This window comes from Pelobates fuscus, chromosome 4, assembly GCF_036172605.1.
Source record: "Pelobates fuscus isolate aPelFus1 chromosome 4, aPelFus1.pri, whole genome shotgun sequence".
NCBI classification, from domain to species: Eukaryota; Metazoa; Chordata; class Amphibia; order Anura; family Pelobatidae; genus Pelobates; species Pelobates fuscus.
Genome location: NC_086320.1, coordinates 369,233,313 through 369,253,264, shown reverse-complemented (window position 1 = coordinate 369,253,264; position 19,952 = coordinate 369,233,313). Strand labels below are relative to the sequence as shown.

The window sequence follows — 19,952 nt, the reverse complement described above, 5'->3', positions numbered from 1 at the left end:
GAGATGTGTGTTTAAGGGTGTAACAGAGTGTATACAGAGTTTTTGTAACCGGTTTTATATGCTTGAGTGTAATATTGTATAGTACGTAGGTGTGTGGCACTGCATGTGGATTTGTGGTGGCTGAGAGTGTGTGATGCATGGGAAGTGTGGTATTTGGCAGTATATTTAATTTAATGTGTGTTATTAAAAACACTCACACATAACACCAATAGCCACTGTGCTCCTGTCCATGATGACATGCCCTGCATTAGGAGGTCAGCCATTTATGAACAAACATGCTTGGTACATATGTTAAAATGTTGTGATCTAATTTAAAGACCCATCTTTTTAAATGAATACACATTTTAATTGTAGGGGACAAAAAACAAGTTTTAAATTGTATATATAGTGAGATGATATATCCTTAATATGGATTGCATTGGAAAAATTACTTTTATAAAACTAAACAAAAAGTTTACAAAACCAATATCAATTTGCCAGGTGTTAAATGATCTTGTAGGTATGAGTATATGTATATATGTGTGTGTGTGTGTGTGTGTGTGTGTGTATCTTCCCTACGGACACTTACTGCTGGTATTCAAACCTGGATGTCCTGTTTTTTAGGCAGTGACATAACATACAGTGAGGGGGGAGTATTTGATCCCCTGCTGATTTTGACCGTTTGTCCACTGACAAAGAAATGATCAGTCTATAATTTTAATGGTATGTATTTTAACAGGGAGAGACAGAATAACAAAACAAAAAATCCAGAAAAACGCATGTCAAAAAAGTTATAAATTGATTTCCATATTAATGAGTGAAATAAGTATTTGATCCCCTATCAGTCAGCAAGATTTCTGGCTCCCAGGTGTCTTTTATACAGGTAACGAGCTGAGATTAGGAGTCCTCTCTTAAAGGAAGTGCTCCTAATCTCAGCTCCTTACCTGTATAAAAGACACCTGCCCTCAGAAGCAATCAATCAGATTCCACACTCTCCACCATGGCCAAGACCTGTCTAAGGATGTCAGGAATGGGCTACAAGACCATCGCCAAGCAGCTTGGTGAAAAGGTGACAACAGTTGGTGCAATTATTCACAAATGGAAGAAACACTAACTAACTGTCAGTCTCCCTCGGTCTGGTGCTCCATGCAAGATCTCAGCTCATGGAGCTTCAATGATCATGAGATCGGCAAGGAATCAGCCTAGAACTACACGGGAAGATCTTGTTAATGATCTCAAGGCAGCTAATGTAAAGGAGGGGAGGAGGGGGTGAGACCACTAATGGAAAGGGGGAGGAGAGACAACTAATGGGGGGATGGGGCACAGAGGAGAGCAGAGACCACCAGGGGGGAGAGGAGAAATCACTAATGGAAAGGGGGAAGAAGAGGAGAGTACACTAAGGGATGGGAGGGGAGAGTACACTAAGGGACGGGAGGGGAGAGCACTAAGGGACGGGAGGGGAGAGCACTAAGGGACAGGAGGGGAGATTATTACGGGAAAGGGGGCGTGGAGATCAGTAAGGGACACATACAAAGACAGATTCGTCCCTTAAACAACCAGAAACACAAAACATCCCTTACATACAAACACACACTGATTTCTATCCCTTCACACACTGCATCCACTACACACACACACACTGCATCACCTACACAAACTGGTATCCCTTTACACTACATTCCATAAGCACACACATTAGATCCTCTACAGTCTACACTAACACGTAACACACCCCCTACACATGGGTGGAACATGTAGGTGGACTTATTGGCATACTCACCGTCAGGGCCTGGGGGCCCAGACCTTGAGCAGTGTAAGGGGCCCAAAAATTGAGCTGCTTCACGTTCCCCCAGAAAATTTACTTTTGTGACCACAGTTACAAACAGCCTCCAGAGATCCTGTTCTACACCAGACCAGTGGAGCCAGACTGCAGCCAGAGCCCATCACCATCCTCATCTGGTTGTAAGTAGGCAATCTAGTATATTATTAGTGACAATAATCTCTAATTTAACTCACATTAAAGGGACACTATAGTCCCCAGAACCACTGCAGCTTAATTAAGTGGTTCTGGTGTCTATAGCCGGTCCCTGCAGGCTTTTTAATGTAAACACACACTGTGTGCAGCACTGGCGTTAGTTCATATGGCAGATCATATGGGTGGGGCATTGTGATGTCACATGGATGGGGGGGGCGGCAAAAATCCTTGCACCGGCCCTGCAGACAGACATATACAAATGATATAGCTTTATATATATAACAAGTATAATTTGACGTTAGGCTCACAATTTTGCATCTAAGTGGATTGGTCTAGTTAAATTATTTAGCTAAAGAGGGATTGATAGTCCCTCTGAAGTTGGGAAAACTGGCTTTCTCTCCCTGTCCAAATAAATTTTGCAAAAGCAGTGCTCAGATCCGCAATATCATATTTTAATAGGAAAATACTTTTTTGAACAGGGAATATGATTTAAGTAGAATGAGTGTTACTAAAACAATCCATTCAGGAAGGAATGCCAGTTAATTCAAATCTGTGGCGTGTGATACATCCTTCATTGCAGTGTGTATGCTTCATTATTTAAAATGTGTGTTGGTACCCAACGAAAAGGAATTTAATATAATGTAGAAAGGTTAGTCTCTCCTTGAAGTCAAAACATTTCCAGAATGAGTCTTATATCCTGAGAGACACAGCAAATTATGATACACCTCAAGGATGTGCGGCATGGAGAATGCAGGGAAGAACAGGGAATCGTCAGAAGTGAAATAGTTTCATTAAAACATCATTAATCAATTTATGCAATGAGAACATCTGTCAAGTATAGCTAAAGATCACAGGTTTCGAGGTTTTTAAACATTCTGGCTTGTCAAAGAAAACATGTGAAAAATATATTGAAAAAGGCACTGTCACTACAACTGTCTCTCTATATATTGGTTTAAATTCTAAGCATTAAAACAATATTCACAAGAGGTTATAATTTTTACTTAACCAAACTACGGTAAGTTATGCTGTGATTGCTAGTTGGAGCCAAACGGTCACCCCCATGAAAAATTTGTATTTCATAAAGATTCAAATAAAATATATCTTTATAAAATACAAATTTAGACTGTGTTGCAATTTCCCAGAAATTCATATCCAGTCAAGAGATATACAGAGACAAAGCAGGGACTACGTTGTCTCTGTATTTTCTCTTCTTTTGACTCTAAGTCAGTAACGGATGCAGGGAATTGGCTGTATCTATGGCTCCATAGACCTCAACGCTGTACTGTCTGCATTGCGCGAGTGTACAGTAGTGACAACGGAGCAAACCAAACAAGATGATCGCATTCAGGTAAGTAAATCTCACCCTTCCTGCCCCCACGGCCAACAGACGCAATCGCGATATGAAAACCGTAAATTGTGCTTTAAAGACTCCAACGATGCTGTATGGTCATCAAACAGTAGTTAGAAATATTTTATTTATATATTAAAGCTACTCAGCACATTCTTTTTATAAAAAATGCTGATCAACACATGCTATAGGCACTTTTTAACATGCCATAAGATGGTGCATATATCACTTCCCTGATGATATTGTTATGTTAATAAATGTTTCTCAGTCTGTTTAAGGAAGGGGCCGTGTTTAGACACCTAGATCAAGCCATATTTTCTTTTCTTTAAGCAGAGTAATTAACACTATCAGGGTTATTCACTAATGAGAGAATTCAAGGTGGATTCAAAGTAAATTTAAAATTTAAAGGTCAAAATATCTTAAAACCACTATATAGCTGTACCAGTAGAACAAAAACCTCTAATGTGTTACCGCACTATAACACAAAATTGTGTTCTTCACTATTAAGGTCAAAATAGTCAAATTGGAAAATATTCTCCTAGTCAGCTATGGGTTTAATTCAGCTATTCTGGCTTTACGTTTGATATTGACTATAGTGAATAATGCTGCATGTATTTTTCGCTCTTTTATAGCTATATTAACAGAACAGCAGGCATGGGGTGCTGGCAAAGAGGTCAGACGGTACACAGAAGCTATTTGTAAAAAATGATAGTCAATCCAGAGGCAGGAGGAAGTGGAGGAGAGTCCACTCATTGAGAAAGACTAAGGGGGCCACATCCCACATGCCAGGAAATATAGAAAAAAACCAGAAAAATCATTAAGTCAAGGTGAAGCTGCAGTCAATGCTCGCCATGTTCCTGTATCTATTAAATGGTCTTTAGATGCAGGCATGGGGTCTGCTGACAGATTATCAACTTTATAACCGCTTTACGGACCAGAGGGACATAGCATATTATCCTGCTGGCACTGCACGGCACTTTGTTCCTGCCAAGGAGCCTTTATAGACAGATATAGCCATGTTCCAACAAATCTGGGGGCTCAGGGATTGGTTCTTTTAATGTATATGTAAAAATACAAATCTTTCCATTAACCCCTTCACTATTCACAATATGCTTGCACAAGCATGATTTCATTTACCCATGAAAAGATAGAAATAATATCTACACAAAAAAAAAACATTCTATAAATTTGAATCTATAAAACACATTAAAAGGAATGTGATATTTCTAAATCGTTTCCTAATTTCTCAATTATTTCTTGATTATTATTATTATTTATAAAGCGCTAACAAACTCTCCAGCTCTGTACGATGAGTAGACCAATAGACAAGTATGTGCAATAAGACAAGTTGGATGTACAGGGACAGACGGTGCAGAGGGCCCTGCTGAAACCAGTTGGCGTTCCAAGGGGAGTGGGGTAGAGTTACACAAGAGATAAAGAGTAAGATGTATTTAATGTAATGGAAAGGTAGGGTTCTAGAAGAGTTTACACCATTTGGTTGATAACACAGTGGCAGGAGATAAAGCAAGGTGATTTACTAAGGTGCGGTGAGGGAAAGCTGTTAACAGTTTAATTGATATGCCTTCCTGAAGAAGTGAGTTTTTAGGGATTTTTGGAGGAAGGGAGACTGGGCGAGAGTCTGAGGGAGCAGCAAAAGGACATCCATAGGAACAGTGCAGCCCTAGAGAAGTTTTGAAAGTGGGCTGAGGAGATAAAGGTGGGAGAACATATGATGGCTTCCTTGCTTAAACGCGGTGGACAATGGACGCCCAGGGATGTATAATTGTCCAGAAAGGAGGTGACGATTGGAAGTAAATGGGGAGAATGAGGCGTAGGGGGTCTGGGACTCAGTGTGGGTGAAAGGGAGTGGAGAATACTGAACAGAATGGGAGAAATGGTAAGCTAACAGGCGAGCGAGGAGAGTTAACTAGGGTTAGAAAGGCAGAGCTGCACTCAGCTGCGAGCAGTATAAGGTTGTTCTTTTTGCCCATAATCATACGAGTCACACAAAATTAGGCTACCTGTGAGGGTAGAGCTGATCCATGTTCTGTGCCATATTTAGAAAAAATATGTGACAAAAAATTTGCACCACCAGCAAATATAAAAAGGTAAAGTTACCCTTTTAAGTATACTGTAGAAAGTAAGAAGACTCCTCCAAATCTCCAAACAAAATATATATAAAAATACAATCTACAATAAAATACAGAAAAAACACACAAATAGTGTAATATTACATTTTTTTCTGTATTTTATTGTAGATTGTACGCTCTGTGTCGTGCCATGCCACCAGTGTGGATTGACCTCGAGCTCTGAGAATCCGCAGTGGCAAGTAGATGGGGTGATGTACCTGTTTCTAATCTTTCTGGTTTTCATATATTTTTCTCTCTTTTGGCATTGTATGACCAGGTTTGCTGTGTCCTGAGATCACAAGGGAGACAGGAAAGAGGCAGCGCTGTAACTATTGGGACTTCACTTAGGGTTGTTTTCAGCAAACGTGTGTTAATATTGCCTACATCATAATGATGTCTCATTGTTTCGGTTAGCAACTTGTATCTGTTAAATTGTGAAAAGCCTAATTAAGATTTAAAAATATATTTTTTTAATATTTTTCCAAATATTAAATAATTGTTAAATTTTTTCCAAAAATATTACATCATTTGAAAAGCCTATCTAACAATAGTAAATCAAGGCCCAAATGGGATGTGTGTTATAATTTTTGGACGTGATTTATCTTACTTATTTTAGGACAAATTCTCTTGCTCTCCTGGTCTAGAGATACAAAGTTTATATTCAGCAATGGTTTAATAATACTTGCACAGCTCAGAGGGTACTTTTCACACTTGTTCACACATTATCTTAGAATATCATTGCTTAAGGCCTTGCTTTAATATAGGTAAATTAACCTCAGACTAATTGTAGGTGCTGTCAAACAACCGTTACTTCTGAAAATTGGGAGTTAAAACCTATTCGTCACCACAATTGTTGGGTCGCTAAATAAAAGGTTATTAAAGGATTAATATTTTTAAAGTCTCAGCTTCAGCTTGCTCAGGAAGTACGGAAATGTGATTTCTCTAAGTGAATATTCCATGGAAACACTTTGTTAAAAATAAAAGCACATTTATATACAGCAAATGACGAAGGGGAATAATGCACTTCCTCTCCTATACTGATCAACAGCTGCCTTTAAAAACAGCAATTTTCCATCATTATTAAGGGTTTCTCATAACCTGCATTTTCTAGCGGAGGTTATTCCATCTGCAGTCCACATTTAGTAGAACGCGGCTTATTACATTGTAAGCAGGATACTGTATTTCCAATAGAGTGACTGTGTTTAAAGAGTGCGTCCGAACGTCAAGAGAAAAACCTGTCTTTGTTTCAGAGCATTACGGCTCAATATTCCCAGTTTTACGATTAAACATATGGCGAAAATATTTTAAGGTTGGCGGGGAGAGATAAAATAACAGGAGGATGTAAAATTCTATATCCCTTGACTAACAGATTAACCTGCGGCAAATTAAGAAATGCAATGTTAACGGGAAATGGTGGTGGTGTTTTCTGTAGAACTCCTTATATAACAAAACAGAAGTCAACAAAAAAAGTGGACCCTGGTTTTAAAACAAAACTTTTCTGGAAATTCCATTATCTGAAAAAATATTGGAAATCACCTATAAAATTGTGTTACAGGAACACTAAAAGCACCATAACCACTACAGTGCTTAGTAGTGTTTATGGTGTCAGGAGTGCCCTTGCACCGCAATGTAGTTAATCCAACCATTTTTAAACAATTTGACCTTTTACCTGAAGTCCCTAGAGTGCAGCTCCCTGCCTCTCTGCAGATGAAAGCTCTCACCTCTACGGGCAGGGCTAAGCACGGCAGGTCTTCACCCAGGATATCTAATGATAGCTCCAAGCAGGAGCTTCCAGCTCTCAATACCAGATGCAGACAGGCAGGGACCAGGCCTTAGATAAGAACCGTTAGAAAACGGTTTGACTACTTACACTGAGAGTGCATCAGGGCACTCCTGGCACCATAACCACAACATTACACTGTAGTGGTTATAGTATTCAAAGTGTTTCTTTAACCTTTTTTCATTTCATGTTAAAATATTAAATATTTAGCAACGGACATCACAAACCAGTTAAATCTTGACACTGCCAGGGCACTAACTAAACAGTGGGGGAGGAAAGAAAAAAAATCAACTCTTTATAAATATATATATATATATTTCTTTTAACAGTGTTTGGGTTTTTATTCAGCATGATTTCAGTTTTTCATAATTGCTCAATCCGAGTTAAATTATCCTATCACGAGGTATGATGTCATAGACACATAAAAACAAATCCGAAAAATTGGCAAATTTTTCATATTTTCATACAGATTACCAAGAAAACAAATTACCGTAGTTTATGGAATATCAATGTTTTGGACAGTTTATTTCAGTGCAATTCTCTAGTGTTACCTGACACTCTGTCATTAATGAACAATATATCTGTTACTCCGTATATAACGCCAATTGTTTCTTAACACAGCAATATATCAAACACTTTAACAAAAATCATGACGTAAACTCAAAGATACATAGAGTAAAATATCCAATTTATTTTAAATCTATTAAAAATGTCTGTTTGTCATGCAATGAGTAACATAGTAACAATGAGACCTACAGGATCCGTCATGCCAACTAACAGTTCAGAGTATTGTTGTCTACCCACAGCATTTAATCAGTGACCTCTGACAGGGCCCAACCCACACCCAATCGCAGGCCAGGGGAGTCCTGCTCTTATGCTCACAAAGATTCTTATGTTTCTATAAGAGCTCACAAACGTCCCCCAAAGCATTGGAAAGGCAATTCTAAATCAAAGGCCAAAGGGAAAGCAGCTGCCATAAAAAAGAGGGTTTCCCAAACCCGGGATATAAAAGTGGTCACCTCGTTGTCCTCAGACAGGGGAGAAGATGGCTAACATCCTGTCCTAACAGTACTAGATGAATGGCAAGCTGAGAAATCCGCTTCGGAACATGGAGGATGGGTTGGGGGATACCCACAATATCTCTAAGTATGACCGTGAATCATTCATGGGTGAGCCCAATATGGCAGTAGGATTAGAAGGTTATCCTTGAGGTTATTACCTCATTTGGATTCCACTACCACCTGTACTCTGATGACACCCAGATATATATATCTCTTTCCCGGACCTCTCTCCTGTGTCACTGCTTGCCTTTCTTCCATCTCTGACTGGATGTCCTCCGGCTTTCTGAAACTAAATCTCTCTAAAACTGAGCTACTTGTCTTTCCTGCTCCTAATACTGATCCTCCTCTTTCACTCTCCCTTCAAGTTAGTGCAATCCACATCACTATTTTGGTGTCATACTTGATTCTGTCCTCACCTGCAAGATGCTACTAAGGAGCTTGTCCATGCTCTAGTAATTTCCCAGATGGATTATTGTAACCCTCTCCTAATTGGTCTCCCCAAAAGCCGTATTGCCCCGCTATAGTCTGTAAGGAATGCTGCTGCTAGACTGATTTTCCTCTCTAGTCGGTCCTCAAACACATCACCCCTCTGTCAATCCTTACATTGGCTTCCTGTATCTTATAAGAGTCAATTAAAAGACCTAAACCATACCTATAAAGCATTGACCAATTATCTTATATCTCTTCACAGATCCATAGGTATGCCCCTTTTCGGTCTCTCCGCGCTGCCCGTGACCTTCTCCTGTCCGCTGCTCGCACGCATATGGCCAACTCATGCTTGCAGGACTTCTCACGGGCGGCTCCCATCCTATGTTATAGCCTGCCTACCGCCATTAGACTCTCCCCTAGTCTTCAATCGTTTAAGAAATGCCTTAAAACCCATCTCTTTAGGAAAGCTTATGGCCTCCCAGAGTAACCTCTACCTCACATACTTAACAGGTACGTGAATATTTATTCATCGCTTAACAAAGAGCAATCTTCTATGAGGAAGGTCTTTCACAATCCATCTACAAGAGGTGTTTTTACCAGGGTTGGTCGGCAAAGGTGCCGTGCCACCAGCCAGGTCTGATCTTCGGGTTTCAGGCCCTTCCAATTGAATACATTCTATTCAGAGTTCCATTCAAGAACCTTGTTCCTTTACTCTCGTGTGGCTACCGTGCCGAGGTCGAGCCAGGTTTGCCTCAGGTGAGTCAATCTTACACAAATGTTTTTTCTCTACATCTGACTGCATTTTGTCTGATTAATTTCTTCCAGGCATGGTTACAAATGTCTTCAGACTTATGAATTCTGCACACTGTGAGGAGTTATTGCATAAAATTTCATTCTTCCCCAACAGAAAGAAAAATACTTCGCCATCTTCAAGTCATCAATGAAGAGATATGAAACCTAGCAAAGAAAGGGGCCATTTAAACGGCCATTGGACCAGGAGGTTTTTTTTAAAAACAAAATCTTCCGGGTCCAGAAAAAGACGAGGATATTCGCCCGCTCAACAATCTCAAACGCACACTTTCGGTCTTGCCATTTCAAACAAATTATTGTTTTATAAAAATAGTTAGCTGAAGCTGCCCATTATATAAACAGAATATATTCTCACTCTCTGGTGTCTGATATGTCCACTGACTATTGCTCTGTATGAGCGCTGTGGGAATACATTCTAAGGAGTCTTAGCAGCTCTGGCTGACAGCTGATGAAAACGTCTCCAACTACTCGCTTCAAATTAACCTTGTTTAAATATTTGATGCTTTGATGACTAAACACTGAAAGCAATTGGCACTGACACCATTTTATCAACATGTCAGAAAAGAAAAGTGAATAATGCCATGTTTTATTTTCTTTCATTTTTTTTTTTTAAATATTTTTTTTTTTTTTACGTTATCAATGATTAAAGTAGTTTCTCTCGTTCTCTCTCTATGTAATGTAGGAATGCTACAGAATATTTAATATCATTTACAGTTCCTTTAAACCAGGAATTGAAATCTGCAGCTGTATTAGAATTATCACTCAGCAAACAAACTGTGGACGTGCAGTGCAACAAAATACAACTATTCAGAGGTTGGTTGATATAAGTACGTTTGCCACTGCATTAAAACTCCAAATAAAATAACTAAAAATAAGTGAATTTAACACTTAGCATTTATTAACTCAAGTGTAAATAGTTGGGAATTCAAAGAGACCTAGAAGTGATTTTAAAATTCTAAGCCCCGATACCCTTACTGGTAACATTCTCCAAGTCAGCCATGTTTTTTCAGTTCGGCCTAAAATGTGAAAAACCCTGATAGACTTCCTTGTTACAATGTATCCTTGGATCCTGAAAGCCACGGAATGTTGGGTTAACTTAAGTGCAGTAGTTTTAATATTGGCGAAGTGCTTGTAAAATTCACTATCTGCCAATCACTGTGAGCTACACAAAGCAAGGGTTTAACCGTGCAGACATTTTTCACCCAGCCCTAGTAATGCAGTCTATACGTTAAAATAAGTTATGTATGAGTTAATAAGAAGTACCTATGACTTAAAGGGACACTATAGTCACCAGAACTATATTAAGCACTATAGTCACTACTGCTTAATACCCCTGCATGCTTTTTAATGTAAACACAGTCTAGTCAGAGAATGTGCAGCACAATGACGTTCAACGTCTCCTTTCTATGCATGGAGGTGCTGAATGCTCCCAATAGAGATGCAATGGTTCTGATACTGATTGGAGCAGCGCTGCGTTTTGCCATGTATGCGCAATAGCCTCCCAATGCTTTCCTACTGGAAAGCATTGGATAGGCTGAGATCTTCAAGATTGATTATCTCGGCCATGGAGGATGAGTAGGCCGCGGTGAGACTGGTGCGGTGTTCGAGAAAAACACCTTTTCAGCTCAATTGAAGGCGGATAACTAAACTGCCATACCAGGACCATAGTGTCAGGAATACATGTTTGTATTCCTGACACAATAGTGTTCCTTTATTATCAGCATTGATAGAGTCACAAACCAGGTAACTCCATCTGTGTATGTGACTTTCTGCAGTGGGTGAATGATTTAAAAATCATTATTAGTCTGCATCAGATGAAAAATATGATAAAACATCCCTCCTAACATCACTCATACCAAGGGCCGGACTGGGAAAAAAATTAGGCCCGGGCATTTTTCAATCAGAGCGGCCCCTTAAGAAGGGGGCGGGGCCAGAGAGGGTGTGTTTTGTCATCACTAATTACAAGCACGCCCCCTCTCAAAGTGAGCATGTTGGTTCAATGCGCAGAGCCCCGCTGAAGAGCTCTGGCATTAGAAAAAGGCCCTGAATTTGTTCTGCGCAGCGCAAGCAAATTTAATAACATGTTTGCGCTGTATTTGCTTTTAAATTGTCTCTGGTGTCTCCACAAGTGGGATACCAGAGGACAAAAGGGCCAGGAAAGTGTATGGTGCATGTGTTTGGAGCCTGGTTGTGGGATTGCGTGTGTGTAGAGTGTGGTGTGGTATTGTGTAAATAAGTCAATTTCATTTGTGTTTGTGGTGTAATATGTGTGGCTAGGGGCTGTAGAGAGTGTATGTATAGGGGGCATAGTGTTATAGGGGATGTAGCGAGTGTGTGCATACGGGCTGTAGTGTGTGTGTGTATAGGTAACGTAGTGTGTGTAGGGGTTGTAGAGAGGGTGTGTTTAGAGAATGTTGTATGTGTTTGCTGACAAGGAATGTAGTGTGTGTGTAGGTGGTGCAGTGTGTGTGTGTATGTGTAGGAGATCTAGTGTGTAAAGGACCCAGAGTGTGTATAGGGGAGAGTGTGTGTGTGTGTGTGTGTGTGTGGGTGGAGGATTAAGAGTGCATATAGGGCAAGGGATCTAGCGTTTATCTGGAGCGTAATGTGTTTAGTGGTGCAGTGTGAGGAGTGCTGTAGTGTGTGTGTGTGTGTGTGTATATATATATATATATATATATATATATATATAAAAATATTATATATATATATATATATATGTGTGTGTGTGTGAGTGAGGGTGCTGTGTGTGTCTGAAGGGGCTGTGTGTGTCTGGGGGCTGCGCTGTGTGTGTCTGGGGGCTGCGCTGTGTGTGTCTGGGGGGGTGCTGTGTGTGTCTGGGGGTGCCCTGTGTGTGTCTGGGAGTGCGCTGTGTGTGTCTGGGAGTGCGCTGTGTGTGTCTGGGTGTGCGCTGTGTGTGTCTGGGGGTGCTGTGTGTGTGTCTGGGGGTGCTGTGTGTGTGTCTGGGGGTGCTGTGTGTGTGTGTCTGGGGGTGCTGTGTGTGTGTGTCTGGGGGTGCTGTGTGTGTGTGTGTCTGGGAGTGCTGTGTGTGTGTGTCTGGGGGTGCTGTGTGTGTGTGTCTGGGAGTGCTGTGTGTGTGTGTCTGGGAGTGCTGTGTGTGTGTGTCTGGGAGTGCTGTGTGTGTGTGTCTGGGAGTGCTGTGTGTGTGTGTGTCTGGGAGTGCTGTGTGTGTGTGTATGGGAGTGCTGTGTGTGTGTGTCTGGGAGTGCTGTGTGTGTGTGTCTGGGAGTGCTGTGTGTGAGAGGGGGCTGTTAGTGTGAGTGTATTTTGTATGTCTGGGGGTGCCGTGTGTGTGTCTGGGGGTGCCGTGTGTGTGTCTGGGGGTGCCGTGTGTGGCGAAACCAGCTTCGCCACTGTGAACTGGAGAGGCCTGGCTGCTGGCCTCCTGCCCGCTGACTATGGCCCCTGGACGTGTTGCACTTTAGAAACTATATTTGGGGAGGTAATAATTTGTATTGCTGCTGCTGGCCCTTTAAAAGCATCTATGGACATATTGGGACTTTTGGGACTACTGTCCCTTTAAGACTGTGATACATATTCTAGTGTACTGCCTGTAATATTATATGTGTATTAAGTTTAACCTGGGATATGTATGCAGCATTCAGCTGATTGTTCGGTAGAATCACTCCATTTATTATATTGAGTGAAACTACCGAACAACCAGACCACCCAGGAATAAGTGTGCCTCCAATTACAGTTTGCAACAATGTTGCAAACGGGTAATTGGCACTCAGTGTAATGTATCCTTTGTCCTCTGGGTGGCCGCCATTCGGGAAACAAACACGTGGCGGCGGCCATCTTAAACTACCGAACAGCGGTGTTTTGCCGTCGAGTGTCTGGAACTAAAATCGGACACTTGACTAGGCAAACACCGCTGAGACCTCCATACTTCCAGAAATTCGTATGGAAACTACCGAATGACCCGCCGTTCGGTAGAAAGAACCCCACAAACAAGGGAATTCATTCTAACCCTCTCCAGGCTCTATAACACAGGCAATTCGCCTGTTTTCATTCCCTTGTTTGTGACCGACCGCAGGGCCAAAATGCATGGAACTGATTTCGGATACTTTACCCATGCGGTCGGTCAATACTTTAAAGTTCCATAACTCCTGAACCATTTATCCGAATGGGCTGATTCTTGCATATGTTGTCCCCCTGAATAAGGGCTATCAGGGGATACCTGTTTTGGAGGTGTAGCATATGTATTTGGGGTACATCCAGGAATTGGGGAAAAAGGTGTACAGTATAATTGTGTTAAGTGTTAATCTAAGGGGAGGAAATGTGTGGGAGGTACATCCATGTGATTGGTTAATTTCATCCTCCCCCTGGGAGTGTCCTGTATGTACTTGTTGGTAATAAAAGCCAGACTGGGTGTCCCAGTCTTGAGTTCCTGCTTAACCCTCAAAATGAAGTGTCGTCTCGTTCTTGGGGGGGATTGGATTGTAAGCTGACTGCCAAGAGTGTAAGCCGATTGTATGCTTTTCTTGTTCAGCTGTTCCAGTTCGGAGTGTATTTCGTATCCAGCTCGTGAGTTCTGATGTTCTGCAGTAGCTGTGCCTGTCTATGGAAAAGGGGATTATCGCCTAAACGCATTTTTCCCATTGTATGCTGAAACGGTCCGTTACACCGTGTGTGTGTCTGGGGGTGCCGTGTGTGTGTCTGGGGGTGCGCTGTGTGTGTCTGGGGGTGCGCTGTGTGTGTCTGGGGGTGCGCTGTGTGTGTCTGGGGGTGCGCTGTGTGTGTCTGGGGGTGCGCTGGGTGTGTCTGGGGGTGCTCTGGGTGTGTCTAGGAGTGCTCTGGGTGTGTGTCTGGGAGTGCTGGGTGTGTGTGTCTGGGAGTGCTGTGGGTGTGTGTCTGGGAGTGCTGTGGGTGTGTGTCTGGGAGTGCTGTGTGTGTGTGTCTGGGAGTGCTGTGTGTGTGTGTCTGGGAGTGCTGTGGGTGTGTGTCTGGGAGTGCTGTGTGTGTGTGTCTGGGTCTGGGAGTGCTGTGTGTGTGTCTGAGAGTGCTGTGTGTGTGTCTGGGAGTGCTGTGTGTGTGTGTCTGGGAGTGCTGTGTGTGTGTGTCTGGGGGTGCTGTGTGTGTGTGTCTGGGAGTGCTGTGTGTGTGTGTCTGGGAGTGCTGTGTGTGTGTGTGTCTGGGAGTGCTGTGTGTGTGTGTCTGGGAGTGCTGTGTGTGTGTGTCTGGGGGTGCTGTGTGTGTGTGAGGGGGCTGTTAGTGTGAGTGTATTTTGTATTTAAAATTAAATATATATTTTTTTTATTAATAATAAAAAATAAACAGTTATATTTATATTCCCTCCCCCCCCCCCCCTTCTTACCTTTAGCCTCGGAGGGGGTGGGAAGCCGGGTTTCCATGGGGGGGTGCCGTGTTGCCATGGAGGGTGCTGCCTGATCCCTGGTGGTCCTAGTGGAGGTGGGGCAGTTGCTTAATATCCCCCCTCCCTTCTTACATTATGCCTGGGAGGGGGGATCATTTCTGCAGCTTCCTTCTCTGGTGGTCCAGTGGTGAGAGTGAACTCTAGCCCCTGCAGGCTAGAGTTCACTCTCGCGAGATCTGAGCGTTGCCGCGGTAACGCTCAGACCTCGCGAGAGGACCCGGCGGAGCTGCTGGATAGAGCTCCGCCGGTGTTCTCTCCTCCTGCCTGCCTCCCTCACACCCCAGCACCGGCCGCCTGTACCAGTGCCTGTGGGCCGGTGAGGGAGATCTTTGATCTCCCCACCGGCCCATGGAGGCACAGAGGTGCTCGGGTAGCGCTAGCCCTGCACGCGCTGGCATGGGAGATCCTCTGATCTCCCCTGCTGGCCTCGGCCCCACGGCCATCGCGGCCCACCGGGCATTTGCCCGGTATGCCCGATGGCCAGTCCGGGCTTGCTTATACCCATTGTAGCTTAAAAGATGCCACCAGAAAGACAATTTAAAAATGGGGTGTCTAGGTTACCCTAACCAAATTAGATAAAAAGCTGGCAAACACAATTTAGGAAAAATATCTACGAAACCACATTACAACTATAGAAATCTGTTCGGCAACATAATTCTTCTAATAGAAAAGGGCAAACTTAGTAAATAGTCCCATTGCGAGCAAATAAAAATGTATTACAAACAAATACCAGACAAAAGAAAAAGGAAGACAATTTACAGAAAGATCCTAAAAAAAAAAAAAAAAAAACCTGTTCTAGCAAAGTGACAGTATTTCTGTCCCAAGAAAGCTTTTGCAATGGAAATTTGATTTGGCTCTCAAAATGGATTAGAACATTTTTTTTACGTAAATCAGAGATTATATACAATTAATATTATTTATATAGCCCTGACCTATTCCGAGGTGCTGTATAACAGAAAACAATACAAAAATATAATTCTAACAAAACATGTATGACATACGGGAACATTTCAAAAAAGTTATAAATTGATTTGCATGTCAATGAGTGAAATAAGTATTTGATCCCCTATCAATTAGCAAGATTTCTGGCTCCCAGGTGTCTTTTATCCAGGTAACGAGCTGAGATTAGGAGCACTTTCTTAAAGGTGTTTGTATAAAAGACACCTGTCCACAGAAGCAATCAATCAATCAGATTTCAAACTCTCCACCATGGCCAAGACCAGAGAGCTGCCCAAGGATGTCAGGGACAAGATTGTAGACCTACACAAGGCTGGAATGGGCTACAAGACCATTGCCAAGCAGCTTGGTGAGAAGGTGACAACTTTTGCTGCTATTATTCGCAAATGGAAGAAACACAAAATAACGGTCAGTCTCTTTCGGTCTGGTGCTCAATGCAAGATCTCATCTTGTGGAGTTTAAATGATCATAAGAACGTGAGGAATCAGACCAGAACTACACAGGAGGATCTTGTTAATGATCTCAAGGCAGCTGGGACCATAGTCACAAAGAAAACAATTGGTAACACACTACGCCGTAAATGACTGAAATCCTGCAGCACCCACAAGGTCCCCCTGCTCAAAAAAGCACATGTACAGGCCTGTCTGAAGTTTGCCAGTGAACATCTGAATGATTCAGAGGAGAACTAGGTGAAAGTGTTGTGGTCAGTTGTGACCAAAATCAAGCTCTTTGGCGTCAACTCAATTCGCACTGTTTGGAGGAGGAATGCTGCCTATGACCTCAACAACACCATTCCCACCGTCAAACATGGAGGTGGAAACATTATGCTTTGGGGGTGTTTTTCTGCTAAGGGGACAGGACAACTGCACCACTTCAAAGGGACGATGGACGGGGCCATGTACTGTCAAATCTTGGGTGAGAACCTCGTTCCCTCAGCCAGGGCATTGAAAATGGGTCGTGGATGTGTATTCCAGCATGACAATGACCCAAAACACACAGCCAAGGCAACAAAGGAGTGGCTCAAGAAGAATCACATTAACCCCTTAAGGACACATGACATGTGTGACATGTCATGATTCCCTTTTATTCCAGAAATTTGGTCCTTAAGGAGTTAAGGTCCAGGAGTGACCTAGCCAGTCTCCAGATCTTAATCCCATAGAGAATCTGTGGAGGGAGCTGAGGGTTCGAGTTGCCAAATGTCAGCCTCGAAACCTTAATGACTTGGAGAGGATCTGCAAAGAGGAGTGGGACAAAATCCCTCCTGAGATGTGTGCAAACCTGGTGGCCAACTACAAGAAACGTCTGACCTCTGTGATTGGTAACAAGGGCATTGCCAGCAAGTACTAAGTCGAAGGAGTCAAATACTTATTTCATTCATTGACATACAAATCAGTTTATTACTTTTTTGACATGCGTTTTTCTGGATTATTATCTTTTTTGTTATTCTGTCTCTCACTGGTAAAATACACCTACCATTAAAATTATAGATTGATCATTTCTTTGTCAGTGGGCAAACGTTCAAAATCAGCAGGGAATCAAATACTTTTTTCCCTCACTGTACCCTTTTGGCTTACCTTAAGTTCTAGACCAGTCACTATAAAGAGGGGAAGGTATGCAGGAATTCAGTTTTTTGATGGGCAATTAGTTTATTCTAAACCTGGCTGAAAATGTGCAATGCAACATATTTAGGTACAGATACTCCCAATCTCTTTGTAACCTGCTCCGACCATCTTGGTGAATCCAGACAATTAATCTGAGACCTAACAAGATATCTATTTCATACATAATGCCCCCAAAATAAAACAGCATCTAAAATCACATACAAAACTTAAAGTGAAGTGTTGTTCCTCAAGTCTCATCTGACAGCATATATGATAATGTCCCAGTAATAAAAAGCACTTAACCTTAGAACCAGATACCTTTTGTAAATTTGCCGAACTTGCTATTCATTCCAATGTATATCTAGAAGTCCCCCAGATACACGTCGCATTATGAGTTTGTCATGACAGGTAGGGCTTTGTAAAAAATGTACAGACTGGAAAAATATGATGGGAGATAAAGGTCTGCCACAGCTGGTTTAGAAAAACAGTTTAGAGGCAAATATTGTGTTACATGGTTCCCAACAGTCCCGCAGTGGGAAGAACAGTCCAGATACCGGTCTCTAGTCTTGCTTTTGAGTATGCCAGAGACCAAGACAACCAGAAAATGTAACATGAGCACATCATTAGAGACCGTCTGCACTCTGCAATGCACACTCACACGACTACTCTGATTGGAACTGGTCAGTGAGACTGCTAGGCAGCCAGGCGCGTATGCACATTAGATTGATTTGACACCTTTACAGCAGACATTTTGTGTGGCAGACCCGGCCCCTACACAAACCATGTTACTGGCTGTCCAGCCACTCCACTGCACCCAAGTTTAAACCTCCCATAGTTGTGTCTTCGTTACAAGAGACAACCTACCAAAATGTGAGATTACAAATTTGGAAAAGGGGCAGCAAAGTATGTGTATGGGCATATTGCGCACAACATTCAGGAGAGTTAAGGAAACATAATATTTCAGAGCTGCTCTGTCTGGGGCAAGAATTTTAAAACTTTTACTATTGATTTACATCAGATAATGTAGACACATATAATGGGCAGTAAACTCACTCACAGTCAGCAATAAGGGGTTACATTTTGTACACACAGCTCAGTACTGTATTGTATCTAGAATATATAATTTTGTAACAATAATGTGTATTGCAAAATACAGCATTTTGATTCAAGCAATATTTTTCATACATTTAATCCATACAATTTGTGCCATATGTAAAAAAAGTAATTACACCGATACAATGTTATGCTTGCTGCTGTTTTATTGTAACTCTACTGCCCTCTGCTGTCACAAAAAGATAACTTCAACTGTTCACTAAAGTGTTTATATTAGGCAAATAGGGACAACCAAGCAACAAATGTAGACAAAGCTCAATGTGAGCGGTTGGAACCATTCAATGTAACCACTTAACATACAGACAGGCGGAAACATACACTGTAACTACTTAATATACGGACAGGAGGAACCGTACACTGTAACTACTTAATATACAGACAGGAGGAAATGTACAATGTAACTACTTAATATACAGACAGGAGGGACCGTACACTGTAACTACTTAATATACAGACAGGAGGAACCGTACACTGTAACTACTTAATATACGGACAGGAGGAACCGTACACTGTAACTACTTAATATACAGACAGGAGGAAATGTACAATGTAACTACTTAATATACAGACAGGAGGGACCGTACACTGTAACTACTTAATATACAGACAGGAAGAACCGTACAATGCAACCACTTAATCTACAGACAGGAAGAACCGTACAATGTAACTACTTAATATACAGACAGGAAGAACCGTACAATATAACCACTTAATATACGGACAGGAGGAACCGTACACTGTAACTACTTAATATACAGACAGGAGGAACCGTACAATATAACCACTTAATATACAGACAGGAGAAACGTACACTGTAACTACTTAATCTACAGACAGGAGGAACCGTACACTGTAACTACTTAATATACAGACAGGAGGGACCGTACAATGCAACCACTTAATCTACAGACAGGAAGAACCGTACACTGTAACTACTTAATATACAGACAGGAGGAACCGTACACTGTAACTACTTAATATACAGACAGGAGGGACCGTACAATGCAACCACTTAATCTACAGACAGGAAGAACCGTACACTGTAACTACTTAATGTACAGACAGGAAGAACCGTACAATATAACCACTTAATATACAGACAGGAGGAACCGTACACTGTAACTACTTAATATACAGACAGGAGGGACCTAACAATGCAACCACTTAATCTACAGACAGGAAGAACCGTACAATGTAACCACTTAATATACAGACAGGAGGAACCGTACACTGTAACTACTTAATATACAGACAGGAAGAACCGTACAATGTAACCACTTAATATACAGACAGGAGGGACCGTACAATGCAACCACTTAATATACAGACAGGAGGGACCGTACAATGTAACCACTTAATATACAGACAGGAG

At 41.9% G+C, this 19,952-nt stretch overlaps 1 protein-coding gene across 1 annotated transcript in view; it reads right to left on the bottom strand.

The window, feature by feature from the left end:
• Positions 1 to 19,952, bottom strand: part of XYLB (xylulokinase) — a 175,008-nt gene that overhangs the window by 95,874 nt on the left and 59,182 nt on the right. The gene's annotated exons all lie outside the window — the stretch shown is intronic.